This window comes from Corvus cornix, chromosome 2 (assembly GCF_000738735.6).
Source record: "Corvus cornix cornix isolate S_Up_H32 chromosome 2, ASM73873v5, whole genome shotgun sequence".
NCBI classification, from domain to species: domain Eukaryota; kingdom Metazoa; phylum Chordata; class Aves; order Passeriformes; family Corvidae; genus Corvus; species Corvus cornix.
This window is the reverse complement of record NC_046333.1, coordinates 114,988,212-115,009,014: the sequence shown is the minus strand read 5'-3', so window position 1 is coordinate 115,009,014 and position 20,803 is coordinate 114,988,212. Positions and strand designations below refer to the sequence as shown.

At 42.8% G+C, this 20,803-nt stretch overlaps 1 protein-coding gene across 3 annotated transcripts in view; it reads right to left on the bottom strand.

Annotated features, from left to right (window-relative positions):
- LYN (LYN proto-oncogene, Src family tyrosine kinase) overlaps nucleotides 1–1,189 on the bottom strand; it is a 50,494-nt gene extending 49,305 nt beyond the window's left edge. For 2 of the 3 annotated variants that reach the window (XM_039549415.1, XM_039549416.1), the window contains exon 1: nucleotides 1,074–1,189. The gene's annotated coding sequence lies outside the window, so the exon portion shown is untranslated. Of the gene's footprint in view, nucleotides 1–619; nucleotides 710–1,073 lie in introns of those variants that run through there. The other variant, XM_010401161.3, reaches the window with a different exon arrangement.
- Between the last annotated feature and the right edge of the window lie 19,614 nt (nucleotides 1,190–20,803).

Sequence of the window (20,803 nt, the reverse complement as noted above, 5' to 3'; positions counted from 1 at the left end):
TTCTAAATTGCAAAAGTCTTACAGGTATTTGATGGGATCAAGCTTAAAAATTTTAATTTTCATTTGTATTACGATGTCCCAAAATACATTAAGATTGGTAAGAGTGTTTCTCTTTCTTCAAAGGTGGGAACGAAAGGCAGGAGATGGGATACTGATTAGGGGTTTCAGATGAAACCAGCTTTGTGCTCCCTATGTATATCCGCAGGAATATGATCTGGCTAAACAAGTTTTAAGTGTTAATCCCTTTGGTCTTTAGGGCCAATAGAGGGGAGCAAGGCAACAAGATGAGTTTTTGCCAACCCATTCACCGCAAACACTTGAAAGATGCAGTTTCAATAGAAAGCTCTTAAATGCTTTACTGAAGGTACAGCATCAGCTCCTAAACTAAAATTGTAAGGAGAAAACCCTTCACGACCGTTCCTTAGGCATACAGTACCTACAGACTACAATAGTAATCCGCAATAAAAACTGTGCTCCAAACATCACAATACCATTTTGTCATATTTCTTTTAATTCCAAGCACATTTGAACGTACAGTTAAGAGGAAGAGGCACCAGAAATTACGCTCCTAGGAAAAAAGCAGTGTAAGAAGGGATACCCAGGGACCACATCACCTCACCTCAGTCAAGGCTATCATTTCGGCTCGAAACGCCGACTGCAGACTTTAGCCAGCTAATTTCACACGCTCCCCGGCACGAAACAGCCAGAAGGCACCCGAGCCCTCCGGATCACAGCCAGACGACAGGCAAAGGGGTATGAGATTAATCATGCTTTTGAGAATGATTATTTTATCCCAAACGCGGTTATTTCCCTTAAGACCCCATCCAGTCCTACCGGGCAGGTCGGGCGGCAGCGGCACCTCCTCGCGGGGGCAGAAGCGAGGGGGAGCCTCCCGGAAAGCGCCGGGTCCCGCCGCACCGCACCGCACCGCACCGCACCGCACCGCACCGCACCGCACCGCACCGCGCCGGGGCGCAGAGGCAGCGCGGCCGGGCACCCCCGCGGCGCCCCGCGGGACAAGCGGGCTAAGCCGGGACCACCGCCCCCCGCCGCTCCCGGGAGAAGGCACTTACTTTCCCGGGTGCGCAAGTTGAGCGGCAGCGAGCGGACTGCAGGGTGCGCGCCGGGGCGCGGAGCGGGCCGTCCCGGGCGCCGAGCGCGGGGCCGGAGCGCTGCTCTCGCTGCGCGGGCGGGGCGCGGCCCGCGGTTGGTTCGCAGCCCGGGGACTTCCTGCTGCCGGGGAACATTTGCATGTGGTGGACAGCGGGGCGAGCGAGAGAGCGGGGGGCGGCCCCGGCCCGGCGGCTGCCGGCGGCTCGGCGGGAGCAGCTCCTCCGGCTGGAGAAGGGAGCGCCGCGCCGAGGGAGGCTGTGCCGGGGACGAGGTGGGGCAGGGGACGCGGCGGGGTGTCGGGAAGCGAGTGCCCCTGTGCCCCAGAGCGAACATCATGAGGGGAGCGAGCCTCCTCTAAAAGTTACAGCTAAATAAAAGCCTGTTAGTCTGAGAGGCAAAAAAGGTTGTCTTGTGCCATCAAAAGCCAAAAAACCATTTTGAACTCCAAAAATCCGCTGTAAACAGCTTCTAGGGTCCATTGGCGGCTTGGTTGAGAGAAACAAAGAACAAGTAAGCTTATCTTTCAACGTTTCTTTTCTTTTAAGAATGATTTACTAGCCTGGTGAAAAGTGAAATAAAAATCTTACAGGTCAGCAAAACAGGAAATATGAATGCATGGACATAACAGCCAGAGGATGCAGCTGAAAAGCTCTGCAAGAGCTAGAGTCAAGGTGTCATTTGTGTACCGCCAGACCACGTGGGCAGGTTCAGGTCATGGAGATTTCTAAGGCAGAATTTTAAATGAAAATCATTTAAGCTTTCCATATAAACGTGTTTAGATAATGGATCAAGTTTGAGAAGCAGCCAAAGTGTTGCAAGACACTCAAAGGCACCTCTGTACACTTTCCCAAAGTCCGCCAGTAGAGCCTAACTCTGGGTTGGAGTGGACTCGGGAGCTGGTGAGGACTTCTAGCAAGACACCCAAATGACTGAAAATAGCTCAGTGCAGCTCACACACTGTCGGGTTTATGAGGAGAACCTGATGAATGTCAATAGGGCTTACAGATCTTTGGTGCTGGTGTAAAGGCCTGCCACTCATGGTGATGTGCAGCTGGCACAATCCCTTTACTCTGGTGCGTGCTGCAGTCCCATCTCAATGCCCTGGCTCCAGCACACAGGCCGCTATCTTGATCCTCCAGAAGACAGTCCACAGGAGCAGTGAGACCATAATTGGTCACATTTCTTCATCAGTCCCAGATGTCCCTGGGCATCTGTAGAGCTCTGAAAAGTAGCGGGCAATGGTTTCTAGTCTTCTTTGAATTGTGTTATCAATGATTAAAATAATGTCATGTAAATACTCAGTATTAGACCAGCCTCTAAAAGTATTGTACAGTGAGACAGTAAGGAATTCCTGAAGTTCTATTAATAAAAAGTTGGTAAATGTTTTCTCCCTCTCCCCAACTTAGGGAAAGGTATTTCATAATAACAATACCAATAATGAAAAACAACAGTAAAACAAACAAACCACACAACCACCTTTTTCCCAATGAAAACTTTATACAAAAAGGAAAGATCTGACTAAATATACATTGTCTTGGGTTTGGGGATTTTTATTTGGTAAGAAATTTGTATTCCAAAAGTTTATGTAAAATGAGCTATTTCTGTTTGGAAGTGCACTGTTAGTACCTCACATTTCAGTTTTCCTCTATAGGGCAAGCACCTTGATCTTGTACCTTTCTTGGAGAAGTTGTGCACAGATCCCACATCTGTCTTGTTCTCCCTCCTTTCCTCTTTATTTCTTCATTTCATTGTCAAGTATTCCACTGAATTTAAAATTCACCTTCTGCTAACAAAGCATTATTGAAAATGAAATTTAGTTTCATAAATGCGTAATAGATTCCAGCAATCTAGTAGAATATAATCTTATCTATAATGTGAATAATCTGGAAAAATAAAAGAGGTACTGAATTACCCTTAATAGACTGCTGTGCAATAGTAAACTGAGGAGGCATAGAACAAACTCAGCAGTTCTGCCCTAAAAGAACTAATATGAAGAAGGGTTAGAGTAGAATAAATACACTGTGCTTTATAAAAAATAAAAACAAAGACAGGTTGTTGGTATCATTTGAAATGTCAAGGTTTTATGCATCCTTGTTCCCACTGTTAAGAGGAATATGTACAAAAGCTACTTTAGAAAGCGTAAGCAGGAAAGGAACTCTCTCATTACATATTCATCAAAAGGGAAAAAAAAGCTGATTCTAGCCTCGCTACATCTGTGGATCAGCTGTTCATCACGTTTTAAATGTCTTTGTGTATAGATCAAGAGAGTTGGAGGGCGGTGTAAAATGGGGCAAGAATGAAACTTGAAGCCTGTCACTGAAGGGGAAGTCCTTGCAGGAAGGACTGTAAGTCACATTAGCCAGCCAGTGTTCATGCCCAGCAATCGATTTCCCGCTTTGGGAAGATTTGACTCCCAGACAATATCTCTACTGCTGAATTAAGCATGGCTGCAGGGCAGTGCTCCAGTATGGAGGCCAGCTGGCAATGCAGGAGTCCACGTCCGTGCTCTTGGCATCCAGAACATGGGGACTGCACCAAACTGGCCCATGTGTCCTGGTTTCTGCTGGGATAGAACTCATTTTCTTCTTATTACCTGGTGCAGTGGAGTGTTTTGGATTTAGTATGAGAATAATATTGGTAACACACCATAGTTCAGTTGTTTAGGCTTACCCTAAGTCAAAGCCTTTTCAGTTTCCATGATCTGACAGTGACCAAGTGCACAAGAAGCCAGGAGACAGCTGACCCAAACTGGCCAAAGGGATGTTCCATACCATAGACTGTCATACCCAGTATTTATATATATTCTATATTGTTACATACTGGGGGAAGTTGGCCAGGAGGGGGCTGATCATGTCTCGGGGGTGGGCTGGGCACTGATTAGTGGGTGGTAAGCAACTCTACTGGACAACACTTGTTTTTTCTTGGGTTTTATTCCTCTCTCTCTCTCTCCCCATTACTATTATTATTATTATTATTATTATTATTATTATTATTACTGCTACTACTACTATTCTTTTTAGCTTTGTTTCAATTATTAAATTGTTCTTATCTCAGTCGCTGAGTTTTTAATTTTTTCCAGTGGTCCTCCCGATCCCATTGGGAAGGGGGCAATGAGGAAGCAGTTGCCTGGTACTTAGTTGCCAGCTAGTGTTAAACCACACCACCGTGATAACTTTCAGATCAGCTCTGGAATATTTTTGAGAGTGGTAAGGGGCCTGGGCCAGGGATGGGTTGAGAAATTTATCAGTAGACTCAGAGGAATGTCCAGTGATATTTCCTTGGGCACTGTTAATTACTGACCTAATGAGCCTTGGAGGGTCCACACCAATCCCTCTGCATACCTGTGTAAGTAGCTGCTGATCCCTGTTTGGATTGTGTCTGGGGGCACGAAGAGGAGCAATTTGTAGGGAACAGTGACTCTGGGCAGTAAAACAAACTTGTTATGGACAATAAAAACAGGCAACAAACTTCACTCTACATTGTATATATTCCTTAATCTCATTGTTGCTGAGCTCTTTCTACAGTATGTAACAGAAGACTGAAAAATAGTCAGTAGAGCATAAGTGGCATAACCAGGGAAATAATTTGAGGCAGATCCCAAGGAATACCTGGGTTCATTCAATTAAAGAAAAAGCAGGGAAAAGATCACTTTGTTCTAAAATAGGTTTACAAGGATTTAAATTCTTTATAGAACAGGAAAAGATAGAGCACAGACACATATAAAACAAAAACATTGAGACATCTGGCTGTTTTGTATGAGCCAGAGTTTTGGAAACACAGTAGATGCAGTAAAACATCTTTTCTTTAGAAATTCCAGTACTTACACAATCACTACTTGCATTGTTTTTCTCATAATTTTATCTCAAGACATTATCATTAAGTAAATTGCATATTGTCAACATGCTTTATGATAATGTAGCAATTTTTAAACAAGTAGTGAAGAGTGGATTGTAAAAAAATGAGATACAAGTCACGCAGTCATTCTTCACCCAATGTTGCTGGAGAAAATAAAAACAGCATATTTTTTAGCATTCATTTTTTCATAATTTCCTTTTTTATTGTAACCTACTATTTTAAAGAAAGTCATGTTGACCTATGCAAGCAGAATATTTATAAATTTTATTCTAAATGTGCTCTTCATGTGCTAAAAATGGGTTGCTTTTGTCCGTTCAAAGAAAAATCATATAGAAAATAAATTTTACTTTCAAGTATGAGACAACAAGTTAATGCACCTTATATGTGGATATTCATCAGTTCCTGTTCTCATTTTTGGAGCCTGGGAAAATTAAATTTTGTGACACTAAAGAGAAATTAAAACAAACAAAATCTTTGTTTTTAAAGGTAATTCCATTATGATTATTTGCAATGTATCACAAAATAGTTTACATTCTTGACTAAATTTGTGATTAAAATTTTTGAAAATATTTAAAAATACTTTGGGGAAACCTTGTATATTGACTCAACATGCATTTGACCTGTTGTTCATACTAACAATACACATAACTGGCTAAAGCTGTGAAAGCTGGCATCTTTCCTCTAGACAGTGATCTACCTAAAGCACAGCCACTTACATTTTATTACACTGAGGTTTTCTGGCCATAAATCCTCAATTCAGCATTTTTTATTTCATCTTGTTACTTCCAGTTTCTGTGAACAACTCATAATAATACAGCACGTAGAAAAAATGCTCGCCTGGAGATCCTCTAATTCTGAAAGTTAGTAAAAGCTCCTTCTTCTGCATCTTTGCTGATTTTAAATATTTTGTTCATTACCATTTTTCATACATTACCTGCCATTACCTATTTTCATACATAGAAATCTTTCCCATTTTCTTTCCACTTGTTTTATGGCTGTGAGCAGAAAAATTGCTATTTAGTGAATCAAAGCATGTCCAGCACTGGAAGCCAATTTGAGAACCATCTGCAATGAACTAGGTTGTGTGGTTGGTGGGACAGCATCTTGGGTATCCTGATGGAGATTGAAAATGGCCTATATGCGCCCTACAGGATATCCCAATTGCCTTGCTGTAGAAATGACAGCTCAAGTAAAGGGTTGCTGTGGTTCTCATGAATATCACCTTACAGAGCCAAGAAAAGCAGCTGGACTGATGGGTCCTTCACAGTTCATTTGGGTAGGCAATGAGAAGGTTGAGCTGACAAGTGGTTCCAGGAATCTTCCCCTTTTAAAAATTTGTGGCCATTTGCAGATATCCTTATTGGTCTGAAGAGACTGCCCACACTGATAAAGAATGTGTTAATTTATGCTTAATTTAGTGCACAATTCTGTGATCACTAATATTGAATTAGCTGAAGGAACAGATTTGAGCTAATTCAGGAGCTCAATTTCAAATTAGCAAGATAACACAGTGGTGATATTTTTGTTTGCTTGTTTCCTGCCTTGTAGTTGGGGCATTGAACTTCCTATTGCCAGCCTGGATAGGCATTCAGCCTGCGTCTTGCAGGTCCTGCACCACAGAGATTGCCAGTTCACAAGCAACATGGTGTTTCTGGAGGCAGTTTCCACAGTGGGCTGTTGTTGAAGAGTAGCTTTCTTTTTCCAGGATCAGCTACTTGCTACAGAAAATTTCCCTGTGGAAAGGCCCTGGACCATTGTCAGCATTGCTGCCGTGCAAGGGCCATGCAGTGCTCAGGTTGCTCTTGAACAGCTGCAGTAGCAGTAGGCAGGCAGTCCCACTGCTGGTCACAGCCACACAGCTCTATGAAGCACCCATGGACCACATGCAGCTTCCATTTTCCGCTGGGACAGCACAGAGCATCAGGTTACATGTGGACGTTGAGTTAATGCAGTCACAGCTGGTAGCACTGAGTAGAAAATTGGTACCAATTGAAGTTACCAAACCCCTCCCCTTGTTGCACAGGGTTTGTGGGAGGTAGCTCTTATCTGGGACAGAAAGAGCTGCTGGAGCAACTCTGAGCATCAAGAAGAAGGTTGCCTTGGTTACATGAAACCTAGAAACACCTGAATATTTTCTGGTGTATTACCCGGTGATTGGGAAGGTGACAGCGACCTATGCAAGTTAGGAGGTGACACCGGCAACCCATAAAGTTCTCAGCCTGCACTCTCTGTGGACATGGAAAATGTGTTGGAACACTATGCTACCTGTTATGGCAACCTCATAGGGACGATCCCTTTATTCCCTTGTCTCCTGACCTGGCACAATTTTCCACCATCAGGAATGTTGAGAGGAGCTAGGGTGGATCATATTACAGATGCGTTACTGTTGTCAGCTGAGGCTGACTGGTCTGGCAAGACATACGGCACTCACGTCTTTCACATCTATTGCGTGTCTGATGCTGTGCAGCCATGCCACGTACAAGCCTGCTGCTGAGCCCATTTGGAGGAATGGAGTTGCCGAATCGCCCTCCTCTTGAATCAGCCTGGTTACCTGTTCTTGCAAGTTAGCTGTTGCTAGGACCTCTGGCTTTACCACCTCAGGGTGGGGTTTCCAAATGGCCATGCAGCATGTCTGAAAGGCTGCTGGGGGGCTACTGAACTGCCCTTCCAAACCAGGCTCCCGTCTGCAGGCTGTGTCCTTCACAAAATCTCGGAGAGCCAACAGAGCAGATGGTGACTGGGCAGGAGAGTAACAAGTGGAACTACAGCCAGTCCCTCCACCAGCTGCAGCTTGATCATTTCCTGTGAAATTTGTGGAGGTCACATTGTCAGGGGCAACCTGACTAATTGTTTTCTGTTGAGTGGTTGACAGCTGTTTGCTGTAACATGAAATCACGCATATGTCGGACATGAGCAGTAAATCATCTTTTCTCTGACTTTCCTGTTCCCAGTTCTTGTTTCCCCATGAAGCTCTTTGTATCCTGTTCTTGGAGACAGGCCTTAGTGGCTTCGGAATCCCAGCTGTGCCATCCCATCCGTTGCAGCTCTACAGCTCTTCACCTCAGACTTTGGAATATTTGAAATTTCAACGCTGGACATCTCTGATGCCATTCAGCTCTTTTGTGAGAGCCCCCAAAGAATGGAAGCAAAAGTAGAAAGTAATTGAAAAGCAAAGGCAAAAAGAAAATCATATCCTGAACAAAACTGAACACAGGCTCTATTTCCACACACATGTGGAGTGTGGAAGATGGGCAATACCAGAATTCTTGTCTTCAATCGGGTTGTAGCAAGTAGTTCATACAGTATCTCCTACTGGCAGTGCCTGCTCTGGTAGGAGTTGTTCCTTACAGCTGCTGAGCCTTGGGTAAGTTATCTGGTGTGGAAGTGTTTAGGATAAGATAAGAAGCAGTCAGGAAGGCTAAGTCTGAGGTAGCAGGAAATTCTGACGGAGTAGGAATTGCTGATGTTCTTTATGGTTGCTGTCAACCTATTCTGTGTCTGTGCTAGTACATGTGAGCTTTGTCACCTGGATCTACTCTTTGGATGTCCTAGGATACTCTCTTTAGTATCACAACCACCTCTATTGCATCCACATATTTGCTGGCATAGGACTGTTGAGCTTCCTGGCAACCATGCACACCCTGTTCTTGCTGTTCTGCTTTTGGCCACAGGCATCTGAATTGGCTTAGTAGGTGAATACAAGCAATCCTTGTTCTTTCCTTATCTAAACAAGCCATGAAACTTAACAAAGGTAATGTGAAAGTCTAGACCAGCAGCTTCTGCCCTGACTGGATCAGCTCAGCTGTTGGAAGCTTCCATGTGGTGCAGCCTAAGGGGTGGTTTCTGAGGAACACCAGCTGTATTTAAGGCTTGCGTAGGTTTATGGCTTGACTTTAGTTAGCTTGGCTGTATTAGCAGACTGTGAGAACGCTGAGGCAAATGCAAGGGTTAAAGAAAAGATTTGGTGGAAAGATGGAGGAAGGAATTTAGGGTAAGATCTGTGACAAAGAAATCTGACTGACGAGTGGAGGTTAGAGATGACCAACAAAAGTAAGATTGTAAGCTTGCAGCTGACATCCATGGTTATCCTTGAACAGGGCAGAGACAACAGGGCATTTGGACACACTCTTGCAATGGTGCTAGCTGTGAAAGAGCCACTGAATTTATACTACAGCCATCTTAATTTAAAGCTGTCTTAAAGTACATGGATACAAATTTAAATTGGGGAAATATTATATTGGATGTATCAGGGCAGTGTTTTGCGTTAGACAGCTACTGCAGTGTTGGTCCAGTAGCATTTAAAGTGGGGTTTACTCTTGTATTGGACCACAGCCTTGGAGGCAAGGGTAGCACTATAAATGCAACTCAAATGGCAAAAGCAACTTAAGACTGATCTCTGGAGGGATAAGGCTATTGGTGTAGATGGCGTGCCTATTAAGAGATGTCAGATAATTTAAATTAATTTTCATCCATGTGAAGTAAATTGACAAACACAAGGACAACATTTTTTTCTGTGGTCCATGCTGTAACATTAAATTTTATTATACAACTTCCATTAAGAAGTTGAACTGTTCACACTACTAACACGAGGTCATTAGTGCAACCTGAAATTAGGTTCCAACTGCTGTTGCAGTGTTTGGGCAGCCTTCTTGCCCAAAAAGGGCTAAATTTAAGATTCCTGATACTCAGATGTAAGTCAAGCTTGCCCACAAAAAGAAACACAGACATGCCCTGTGTAGTCTCCAAACCAACAGAGAAGCATACATTGCATTAGGCATGTAAATTGCTTAATGATAATTATGGCTAATTTCCTATTTGTGTGTTTGCAACAGAATTTCTTCAGGTGCAGCTGTGAGCGGTCTTGTGAAATGTGCAGGCCCAGAGATAAATTGAATGAACCCAATCTTTACTGTTCTTAACTAAAATATGATATGCAGTAGATTCTAATCTAATTTCAATATCTACATAAATTATCACAGAGTTTTCTGGTTTTACATTTGTGCTAAATAAAGCTGGTGAAAGCAAACAGGAAAACTACATTATTTTGGGCTTGAAAAATAAAGAAGATAATATGTTTTTTCCAAGCCTTTCACCTCCCAGGAAGGCCACTAAATAGGGAACTACAAAGAGAATGGAAGGTATCAGAACCATTCAGAGGATGTGTAGCTACTAAGGACTTTCAGTACCTTGGATATTGTCACCAAAAGAACTCAGTTGGATTCATAGAATCACAGAATGGTTTGGGTTGAAAAAGACCTTAAACATCATCTAGTTTCAGCCCCCTGGCATGGGCAGGGATACTTTTCACTGGAACAGGTTGCTCAGAGCTCCATCCAGCCTGGGGCGAGACTTTTGGGGATGGGGCTCCCACAACTTCTCTGGGCAACCTGTTCCAGTGCCTCACCACCCCCACAGAAAAGAATTTCTTCCTAATGTCTAAGCTAAATGTGCTCTCTTTCAGTTTGGTCATTCCCCCTTGTCCTTGTTACTAGATGCTGTTGCAAAAAGATCCTCCATCTCCTCTCCATCTTTCTTGCAGGCTTCCTTGAGGTACTGAAAGGTCCCAATTAGGTCACCCCCAAGCCTTTTCTTTTCTGGGCTAAACAAACTCAATTCTCTTAGCCTTTCCTCATAGGAGAGGGGCTCCATCCCTCTAATCATCTTGTTGGCCCTCCTCTGGACTTGCTCCAGCAGGTCCATGTCCTTCCTGTGCTGGGAGCCCAGAGCTGGATGCAGTGCTCTAGGTGGGGTCTCACCAGAGCAGAGCAGAGGGGCAAAATCCCCTCCCTCACCCTGCTGCCCACGCTGCTTTGGATGCAGCCCAGGACACATTTGGCTTTCTGGGCTGTGAGTGCCCATGGCTGGGTCATGTCCAGCCTCTCACTCACCAGCAACACCAAGTCCTTCTCACAGAACTGCTCTTGATCTGTTCATCCCCCAGCCCTTGCTGATACCGGGGGTTGCCCTGACCCAGGTGCAGCACCAGCGCTTGGTCCTATTAAATCTCATTAAATTGAGATTCCCATGAGCTAATTCTTGAGATTGTCCAGGTCCCTCCGGATGGCATCCTGTCCTTCAGGTGCAGCAACTGCACCATTCAGCTCCGTATCATCTGCAAATTTGCTGCGGGTGCACTCAATCCCTTTCTCTATGTCGTTAATGAAGATATGAAATAACACTGGTCCCAGTACAGACCTCATTGTCCATTGGCACTCTGAGCCATTGACCACCACTCTCTGGATGCAACCGTCCCTTCAATTTCTTACCCAGCTAATCAAATCCACCTTTCTCCAAATTAGAGGGAAGGATGTTGTGGGGGACCATGTCAAAGATTTTACAGTAGTCCAGATAAATGATATCTGTAACCCTTCTCTTGTCCACTGATGTAGTCACTCCATCATAGAAGGTCCTAATGTTGGTCAGGAAGGACTTGCCCTTGGTGAAATTGCATCCCTTTCAGGCTCTTAAATGGGTTCAAATGGGACACAGCTGACCATATCTGACACTGAATCTTCTCCTACTTCTCTGATTTCTGATTTTGTCTTCAAATGGCATTTAGACTTACTAAGAGTATCTCAAACGATAAAGATTTTATCCCTTTCTGTCAATTTTTTTAATGGTCATTATTGATAACATTATTAGTTCAGTATAGGTCACAGTTTTGGAAAACTACTGTTGTCTATTTAGAGGATTAATCAGATTGATTAGTCAGAAAGATTTTTTAAAATGGAAAAAACACCCACAGCAGAGGTAGGTGATTCATAATTTGCAGGTATTGCTGAAAATGTAAAATATCTCCTTGACCGGGTAATATACTGAATGTTAACTAAAAAGGCAAATGTGCACCCATTTCAAAACATGGTGGATTTTGTCCCATTCCTTGGTGACATTACTCAAATGTTGCTCTGCTTTGCCATCATCTCTGCACGAATGTAGTGCATTCTCAGGCACTGACATTACTCAGCCTCCAAAGAACCTGCCTGCCCTGATGTGTCACATCAATGTCTGCCAGCTACAGTAACGGGGTCACTGAGCAGCAGCTAGCTGATCCATCAAGCTCATGATCAGAGGAAAGGTTCACAGCAGTCCCAAAGCAGTAGAAGACCTTTCTATTAGTGACAGCTACAGCCCTGACAACCATTTTGAGCAAAAATGGTCACGTGACTCTTTTGAGAGTGGCTTCCAGACGATGAGGATTCTTTAAACCAAGTGGGAATTGTGGCTGCATAGCAAGTTCATGGACATGCCTTCTGTGGTAAAGAAAATAAAGGAATCAGAACCTGGGAATCACTATCTGCCACTCTTGCATCTCTGTTGTTGTTGTTTGTCTTAGGCAGGAGTGTTTGTAAGAGAACAAGTCTAGTGCAAAAACCAGTATCACTCACTTTTCTGGGTAACTATCTTATGTGAATAACCTCCCACTTCATATTCTCCATAATTTACACACACTACTGCAAAATTAATTAGACTTTTAGTAAGAATTAGACTTTTTGAGAGAAAACCGCATCAACGCTAGCCTTTAAAATGAATCAGTGGAACAACAGCTCTCTTGGATAAAAGATTTTTGGAACAAATTTGTGAGGTGCTCTAGTAATCTAGTAAAAGAGCTACTACAGAGCATAGCTGAAACTCTGTGGCCACTTTTCTCATGCTATTTTTTTGCCTTCCTACCGTCTATTTTCTTTTGCATGCAGTATCCTAATTGCTCTGGGTATTCCTTTTTGAAGGTTTCCCTCCTTGTTCCCTTTATTCTCCTACTTTTTCTACTCCCATATTATCTTTCACCTCTTCCTCATCAGGGATCACTTTGCAGACCTGGAGCTGGTTCAGCAGAGGGCCACAAAGATGGTTAGAGAACTGGATCACATGATGCATGAGGAAAAGCTGACATCTGTGTTCATCATAGAGAAGAAATGGCTTGCTGAAGGTCTAATTAAGTCTTCAGCTACTTGAAGATGTGTTATAGAGAAGAAGGTGCCAGATTTTTGGATGTGCAGAATGAAATTATAAGATGCAATGGCCAAAGTTACAGCTGTAAAAATTCCAGATGGATCTAAGGAAAAGTATTTTCTTCATGAGAGTAATTAAACCAACAAGTGCTCAGAGAGCCTGTAGGATCTCCATCCATGGAGTTACTCAGAACTCCTAGACAGGGCCCTCAGCAACCCAATCCAAATTTGATGCTAGCCCTTATTTGAGAGGGAAATTGAACATTAAATCTCTTTGGTCTGCTAATCTCCATTTTCTTAAGGCTTTCTTCTCAAATAAGCTTCTCTTCAATCCACCCCAGTCAAGCCTTTTGCCCTACCTGATCAGCCATCAGCAGCTCTGGCCCCAAAGTGAGGCCATGCTTTTAATTGATGTGCACACCTTCCACTCTGCAGTTTTTCATCACGCTCTCCCATGCCTGGTTGTCTTTGCCCTGGAAGAAGTTGCTCTGCTGATCTGCAGATAGTGGCTGGAAGAAATCTATTGAACAAGAAAGCTGCTGAAACAATCACACCTGACTTGGCACACATGAGGTTGAGCCCACCCATCCAAATTGTACCCTGGTGCTGCATCCAACGTGTGCATAGGACAGCACTTCCACTGTGTGCAGCTATTTCCCTGCTTGGTATTTAAAAGGCATATTTAGAAACACAGGTCTTAACATCCAATTTAGTGTAATTACAAGAATAGCAAAATCCTGATGAAAAAACCCAAAAACAACAGACATATTAAGACATTTGTCCCAAGTATGAGGCACAGTGTATGAAAAAAAGACATAATTATAATAACTGCAATAATACAATTATAATTGTATAATTATAATAAATATTGTAATTGCATATAAACAAACATCCAAGTAGCAAATATCTGAGAACTACATGGTGACTGCAGTCAGTAATATATTGTTTCTTGAAAGGCGAGTTATGAATAGGAGTTTTGGCAAGAGTTTGGTTTTGACTACCAACAGCAGTATTAACTTGTTATTATGACACGCAGAGCAAAGTTAAGGCTGGTCACTAATTGTAAACACACAAAGAAACCTTGCACACCAGTGTTTCCTGAAAGAATTGGCCCAGAATACAAACTGCTTAGAATGAGAAGATTGGACTCAATGATCTCAGAGATCTTTTCCAACCTAATTAACTCTGTGATAAAAGTATTTAATTTTCGCACTTAGAAATGTCATTGAAATGACAGATCCCTCAGGTACAGCAGATAAAGGCTTCAAGGACTAAGCAGCCCATTAACTTTTGATCTTGTGGCTTCCCCCTTATCTGCACAGTGGAGCCTACAAATGAAGATAGACAGTAACCAGCATGGGCTACTTTTTTAAAAAGAGAAACAGTGAAAATCTCTGTGAAGGAGTCCCATGGGTTCCTGCTGCTCAAAGAAACTGCCAGGTTGAATGAGACAGACGGAGGAAAGAGGAACTCGTAGTGTAGAGAACTTCTCCACTGAACAGCCACACTTTCCTGGCACGTGCCAGGAGGGAGCTGACAAAGAGATCCCAAAACTTTTTGGACCTTCAAATGGGGAGTGTGTGAATGTGAGGAGGCCCGGGGGGAACAACAGCCCCCAGCTAATGGGGGTGAGCTTCAGCCAGGATTCCAGGACCACTTTCCTGGGTGTCACACTTATGAGGCTCTTGGGAGGAAAGGGTTAAACCCGGAAGATTAACGAGGAGGCAGTAGTTTTGCTCCAAGTGACCTTGAAGCTGGGAACACTAAAAATGTTGATGTGGGAAAACACTATTTCTTATGCCTGCTGTTGTTCATCCTCCGCCTGTTTTGAGAAGGAGAATTCCTGTATAGAGCTGACACTCTGTCAGGGCCATGATTTGTCGTAGTGAGGCAGGCAGCGAGCCCCCCTGCCCTGCTGCCAGCTAGGATGAACTAAGCCAAACAGAGCCCGTGTCCCTGTGTCTCTGTGGCCTGGCCTTGTTAGCGAGGTAACAAAATGAATCCACTCTTTGCATTTCATCTGTGGTTTGAGGGCTGCCCAAGTTACCTGTATGTGTGCATTCACAGAGAGGGGGTGTGTCTGCCACACTGGACTGTGGCAGGATGTGAAGGCAAAGAGAGGCAGATGTTTGTTAGGCACAAAGATGTCTGTTGGACAGTCTGATGGTTCTTGTTCAGCCGACTGGGTGAGTGAAGGCAAGGCTAGGTCTCACTCAGCTCCAAGGTGGTCAGGAAGCACCTGGCTGGGAGCACCACACTGTGCACCTGCCTCTGAGGGCAGCTGTCTGCAGCACTCTGAGGCTGAGTTCATCAGGCAGGACCAAACTCCTGTGCACAGAAGTCATGCAGCATTTGCCAGAGCATCAGGCAGCCCCAGGCACAGGCCGGGGCTTCTGGGAGGCCACACCATGTCACCTCCCCGGACACCACTGCTCTGCAGCTGCAGACTCCATCACCCCGACTTCCAGCCCCAGGAGACTGCAGCGAAGCCAAGTCATGAAAGGGCAGCTTCCTTTGTTCCTTTATCATTCTCTTGCATTGCCAGCAAACAAAACCGTGAACCTTCAGGGTGGTTTGTGCCATACTAAGGGAAAGGGGCAGTGCGACCTCCATGTATGCCATTCCCCAGTTCTCTGACAGAGAAGCATTTTGGCCAGATGAAGCAGGCTGAAGAGACAGTGGGTGGAGAATTACCCACTCCTCATACAAAAATAAGTATGTCACCTTTGAACACACTGCTGCACATGCTTTGTGAGTGTTATGCTTTTTGAGATTATCCAGTAGCGGGTTATATTGAAGCAGGCTTTGCAAAAATAAAGACACAAAATGATAAATGTAAATGTAAAAACCTAACTTTCCCAGCTCCACTGTTTATTTCCCATGATGATTTAAACAAACATTTTTTAACTAACTACTCAGAAAAGACTATTTTTGTGAACTGGTTCAACTGTGTCAGTCATCAAAGATAAAGGAAACAAGTACAGCTTTAAACTGGTGTATTAGGTGTGCTCTGAAGTACAAAGAGCTGTAAAGGATTACAGTGATTACACCAGACTAGGTGATAAGAATGTAATAGAAAAGTGATACCGCAATCACCAACAACAAACACTGAAAGCAGGTTAGTGGGTAAACTATATATAGAGTTCTCAGCTATTACAGAAATACAAATACCATCTGGGACAAAGGAACCCTTTCTTTCTTGTGGTATTTTTCATAGCATATTTTACTAAGGCAGCTAAATCAAAGGTTTTAGAAGACAACAGTGTGAGAAAAATTAGAAGAGGAAGATATGGTTCAGGTAATATTTGAAGAAAAGCCAGGAAAACCCAAATTATTCAGGAAGGCTATTGTAAATAAAAGAGAGAGAAAGAAAAGGCTCTGTACTACAAGTATTGAACAGCCTCAACAGAAGCAGCAGAGCCTGAAGCTGGATGGAAGAAGAGCTCAGGGGTTAGGAGGGCCAGGAAGAAATGGATAGTAACCTTCAACATTTGGTTAAGGCTAGAAAACAGTGTTAAGAGTGGTTCCTGGAATTTATAGGCTAAAACTTTCTCACCCACACCAATATTAGTTACTGTAGTTGGACTTTGAGGTTTGAAGCTGGGGCTTTTTGAGGATAAGTAAACATATAGAAATGTTCACCTAGAGACAGTCCCTGCCCTACAGACTTCCAATCTAGACTTAAGGCATGAACCTGATGTGGAAAGCAGATAGGGATTGGAAGGTGTTTTGTTGACAAAAAGTGTTGTGAAATAGATGGCACTGGAAGAGGAAAAGAATCAGTGATTGAAAAATGGGAAAAAAAGTTTGCCAATACAAAGAACAAAATGCCTGCTGCCAGCATACCTGTGACCAGATCAGGAAAACACTCAAAGAATGAGGGAGTGGGAGAAGTCCAGATGAGAGGTGTGTAAAAGAACTATGGGGAATGTCTCACTCTGAAGAAAATGCTGATGTAAAAACCAAGGAGCCTTATCTTTATCGTTCTGCCTGCTGAAGCTCTGTGTATATGGGAGAGAAGAGAAGAACAGTGCCACAATTAAACATACATGATAGCAGTTAGACATGGATATTTTGTCATTTCACTGTCAGGCAATGAAGTTATGAGACTTATTTATTGACAGATTTGGTTCCTGGTAATTATTAGTGGGGTTAATTGAAACCATGGCCACAACAGAAGACCACCATGCTAGGTACTGTATAAACACGGTAAAGTGTTTCCTGACATGATGTAAAGAGAATATATAATAAAAGACAATAAAAATTAAATTAAACCCTTTTTAATACATGACCATTCCAGTTTCATTAGCTTCTAAGTGTCATAGTAGGGACAAGTTTGGAAAAGGGATTTTGAGGAGGGAGATAAATTTTAGGAGATTCCAGTTACTTCTTGTGAAGTTATGCCTCCAAAATTCTGCCAAGAATTATTACTGAAAGTTGTGCTTTATTGATTTGTTCTCTCTCCACTAATTCCCTTTCACCTGAACTGTCAACATAAAGCTGTCTGTTTAATTTTTGGTGATTATATATGTATACTCACACATATGCAAACTGTCTCCCAGGCTAACTCCAAGATTTCTGACTAGATGTTTATCTTCCTTGGATCAGATTTTTTTTCCAAGGCCTTGGGGTAAGATCAGATTGGCTTTTTATAGATCTAAGGTTCAAAACTCTGTTTGTATTTGCATATAGAAGATAGAGAAGTATTTTACTTTGCCAGTTTTTCAGCTTTTCCTTCTGTCTCTTTAAATATGCCAACTCTATGACCAGAATTATGGTGTTCTGATTTATTGCTTTCTTTTGTTGGGAGTAGCATTTGTTTGACTTCATTTACTTCACTCTTACTGGTATTCTGGCCATCTGTATCCCTTTATTGGCATCCAAAAGAAATAAGAGAAATCTCTTAGAAATTCTTCTGCTGGGCATACAAGAGCTAAAAATCAGCTGCGGATGATTAGTCTTGAGTGTGGGTGAGAGAAAGGACTGGCAGCACAGAAATGCCCCTTCCAGGTCTTTTCCAGAAGAGCTCCAGTGAAGAAAGTCCTCCACAAGGCAAAAGGCTCAGGAAAATAACATCAGCTTGTCTAAACTCACTCAGGAGGCTTTGCCTTTGAATTACCTGCTGCTGGCCAGAAGCAGGCCATAACCCATCTGTATATCCCAGCGCCAGTGTAGGTATTAACCCCAGAGGTGACCGACTTCCCTCTCTTGGTGTGGCAGAGAATCCAAGCAAAAAGGAGCACCTAGGCAGGACTGTACTGCCACTTTCTTTCCTACTTCACTATTTGTGTTGTAGGGGTATAAAGGGAGAAGTTAAAGAAGCTGCCCAACGGTCACAGGATGTCCTGTTGCATTTATCTGGCGATGCAGGCGAATGACTCACCCAAAATATTTGCTGATCGGAAACTACTATGTTTTTCTTTCTTTTTCGTGGTTCTTCTTGAAAATATCAAGCATTCAAACTCTAAAACATGGTTAAAGCTATGGTTAAGTGGCATCTTAAAGCTATATGAATCTAAGGAAACTGTGTCTTTGAAGCTTATCATAGTCCAGAGAAAGTCACATGACAAGAATCTGCTTGCCCATCTCTGAAAGCTGTGCTACAAGAAAGCAAATGGTATCATCCCAATCCTTGGCAAAAGTCCTGCCCAGAGCATATCCTTTGACAAGGGTTATAGACTGAACCAGATTCTTTTTTCTTTTTTGTAATTTTAAAATACCCCTGAGTGGTTATCATGCCAGCCCCAGCTCAGAGCAGCATTAACAGCCTTAAGCTGTTCTCAGTTGGCGTTTTATGGAAGCCAGTGCAAGGTTGCTCACCTGTGAGTGTCCAGGCTGTAATTGCTGGCACATGGCCTGTGCACAGCTGTGGGGAAACACGGTGTCTGCTTCCTCCCTTTGTCACATCTCCTCTGGCCCAACCTGGCAGCAGGGGAGGCTGAATCTCTGTCCCTGCTCCAAGGGACATATAAAGTAAACAGAGGTTGCTTATAAAGCCTGGCTGAGTATCATCCTGTACTAAGAAACAATCTGTCCAAAACAGACCAGGAAAGGAAATAGAATTATCTTCATTTCATACAGAAAAAGTGGAGGAACTGTTAGGGCAACTTCCCCAAAGTCACATGAGAAGTCTGCAGGAATGGAAACTATTTTCAAAGAGTATGTGTGTAATAGCATAGGCATACAACATTTTCAGAGAAGAAGAGCACAGGAGGCCTTCATTAAAGCTACAGAGAGAACAAACCATGAGTAAGTTGTGAGAATATCCAATGCACATTGCTGTAGGCTGATTGTCAGCACACGCTGTTGGACCAGTAAAGGAGAGAAAAAAAGTCATAAAGGTGGCTGACTGATGGTGAATGCAAAGACTGTTACAGGATATTTCATGAAGAAAAATTTTTTGTGTGGTCATGTCTAAGAGGCAGCTAAGAAACATTGGGAATGATAACCCATGAAGAGTGAATAAAGGGTCAGAATAACCATCAGGTGATTTTATTTACCTTCGGCATTTAAGACTTCATATTCACTCAGCAATCACAAAGTGAAACACTTACACGTGATTTTTTTTATTGTGTTAATGAAGTCAAGGTTATCATGTGGTTCCTTGATTACCATCAGCTGGGGAATTAAGAGAACATCAGATCCCATGACATCCACAAGGCTGTGAGGACTTGCTCTAAGCACACAGAACTATCTCTTCATACTATGTTTATTTTTGGTACTGAGCACTCAGTTATTTCTGGGTAAATTTTCTACCTCTCTCTGCTTAAAAGAAGGAATTTCTCAGTGCTATGCAAGAGAGATACAGATGGGAAATGACTGTTCCTGTCCCAGAGACAGGCAGAAGAAGAACAATTTAAGTATCTTGCTGGTTTGGCCAGGCACTGAGCACTGTTCTGACTTTCATCTCTGTTTTGGACCCCAGTACCATTTACATAGAAGTTATTGTTTTATAAAAATCCACTGTGTTATGCAAAGCAAGGCATAACTAAAAGCAGTCTAAGAATATCGTAAAGACTCACAAAGTCCATGTCTTAAAAAGTCCTTTTATGGGCCTTTTCCAAAATAATAGCTCCCTCAGGCTCAAATGTCTCATACCCAAGTAAAGATTTTGTTTAATTCATAATGAAGTTGATTTGTCTGCTAGATTGTTTCCCATGGATCAGTCTGTTCACAAACACAAAACATACTGGCATCCAGCTGGGTGTTACTGCTGCCAATTTCAAGACAATAAATGGTTCAGTACTGAGCAAAATTCAAAACTTTTATTCCACAGAGCAATAAAAGCAGTAGACATTGCCTACTGGCACACTGCCAGAATAAATATTACCTACTGTACAAGTTTCCATTCAGATCTTTCATCAGGTCAAAGCACAATCACAGACACTATCAAGCTTTATTCTGCATTAAAAGAGTTTTCATGAATGATTGAAAAACTTTTAAACGGCATTTTCAAACATACTACTCATTGAATCTTAATGACCTAAAATCTCCCTGAACAACAGTGTGTAATGGATTGGTGCTGTTCTGAAGATGGGGGGTTTATTTTGGGATGCAGCCTTCAAGGAAGACTTAAACAGTTTCTTTGGCATTTTTTGCACCCCAAGACATGTGTCCTCAGCAAGTAATAAACTGAGGGGAAGTGTCTGAACTCATCACATCTACAGTCTTCCTGGAGAAGCCAAGTCAGGAGCAGTGTTTTGAGCTCACTTTTATGATTTGGTTGTTGTTTGCTTTATTGATACACTCAATTACCTCAGAAAGGAGGACGTATTGATTGTATGCAGTAAGTGGACCATTGATAGGTTAGGCTGGGGAGCTGTCTCATAGTGTTGACCGAAACACTTGCTACGAATAGACCTGCTAGATATCAAAGAAATGTTCTA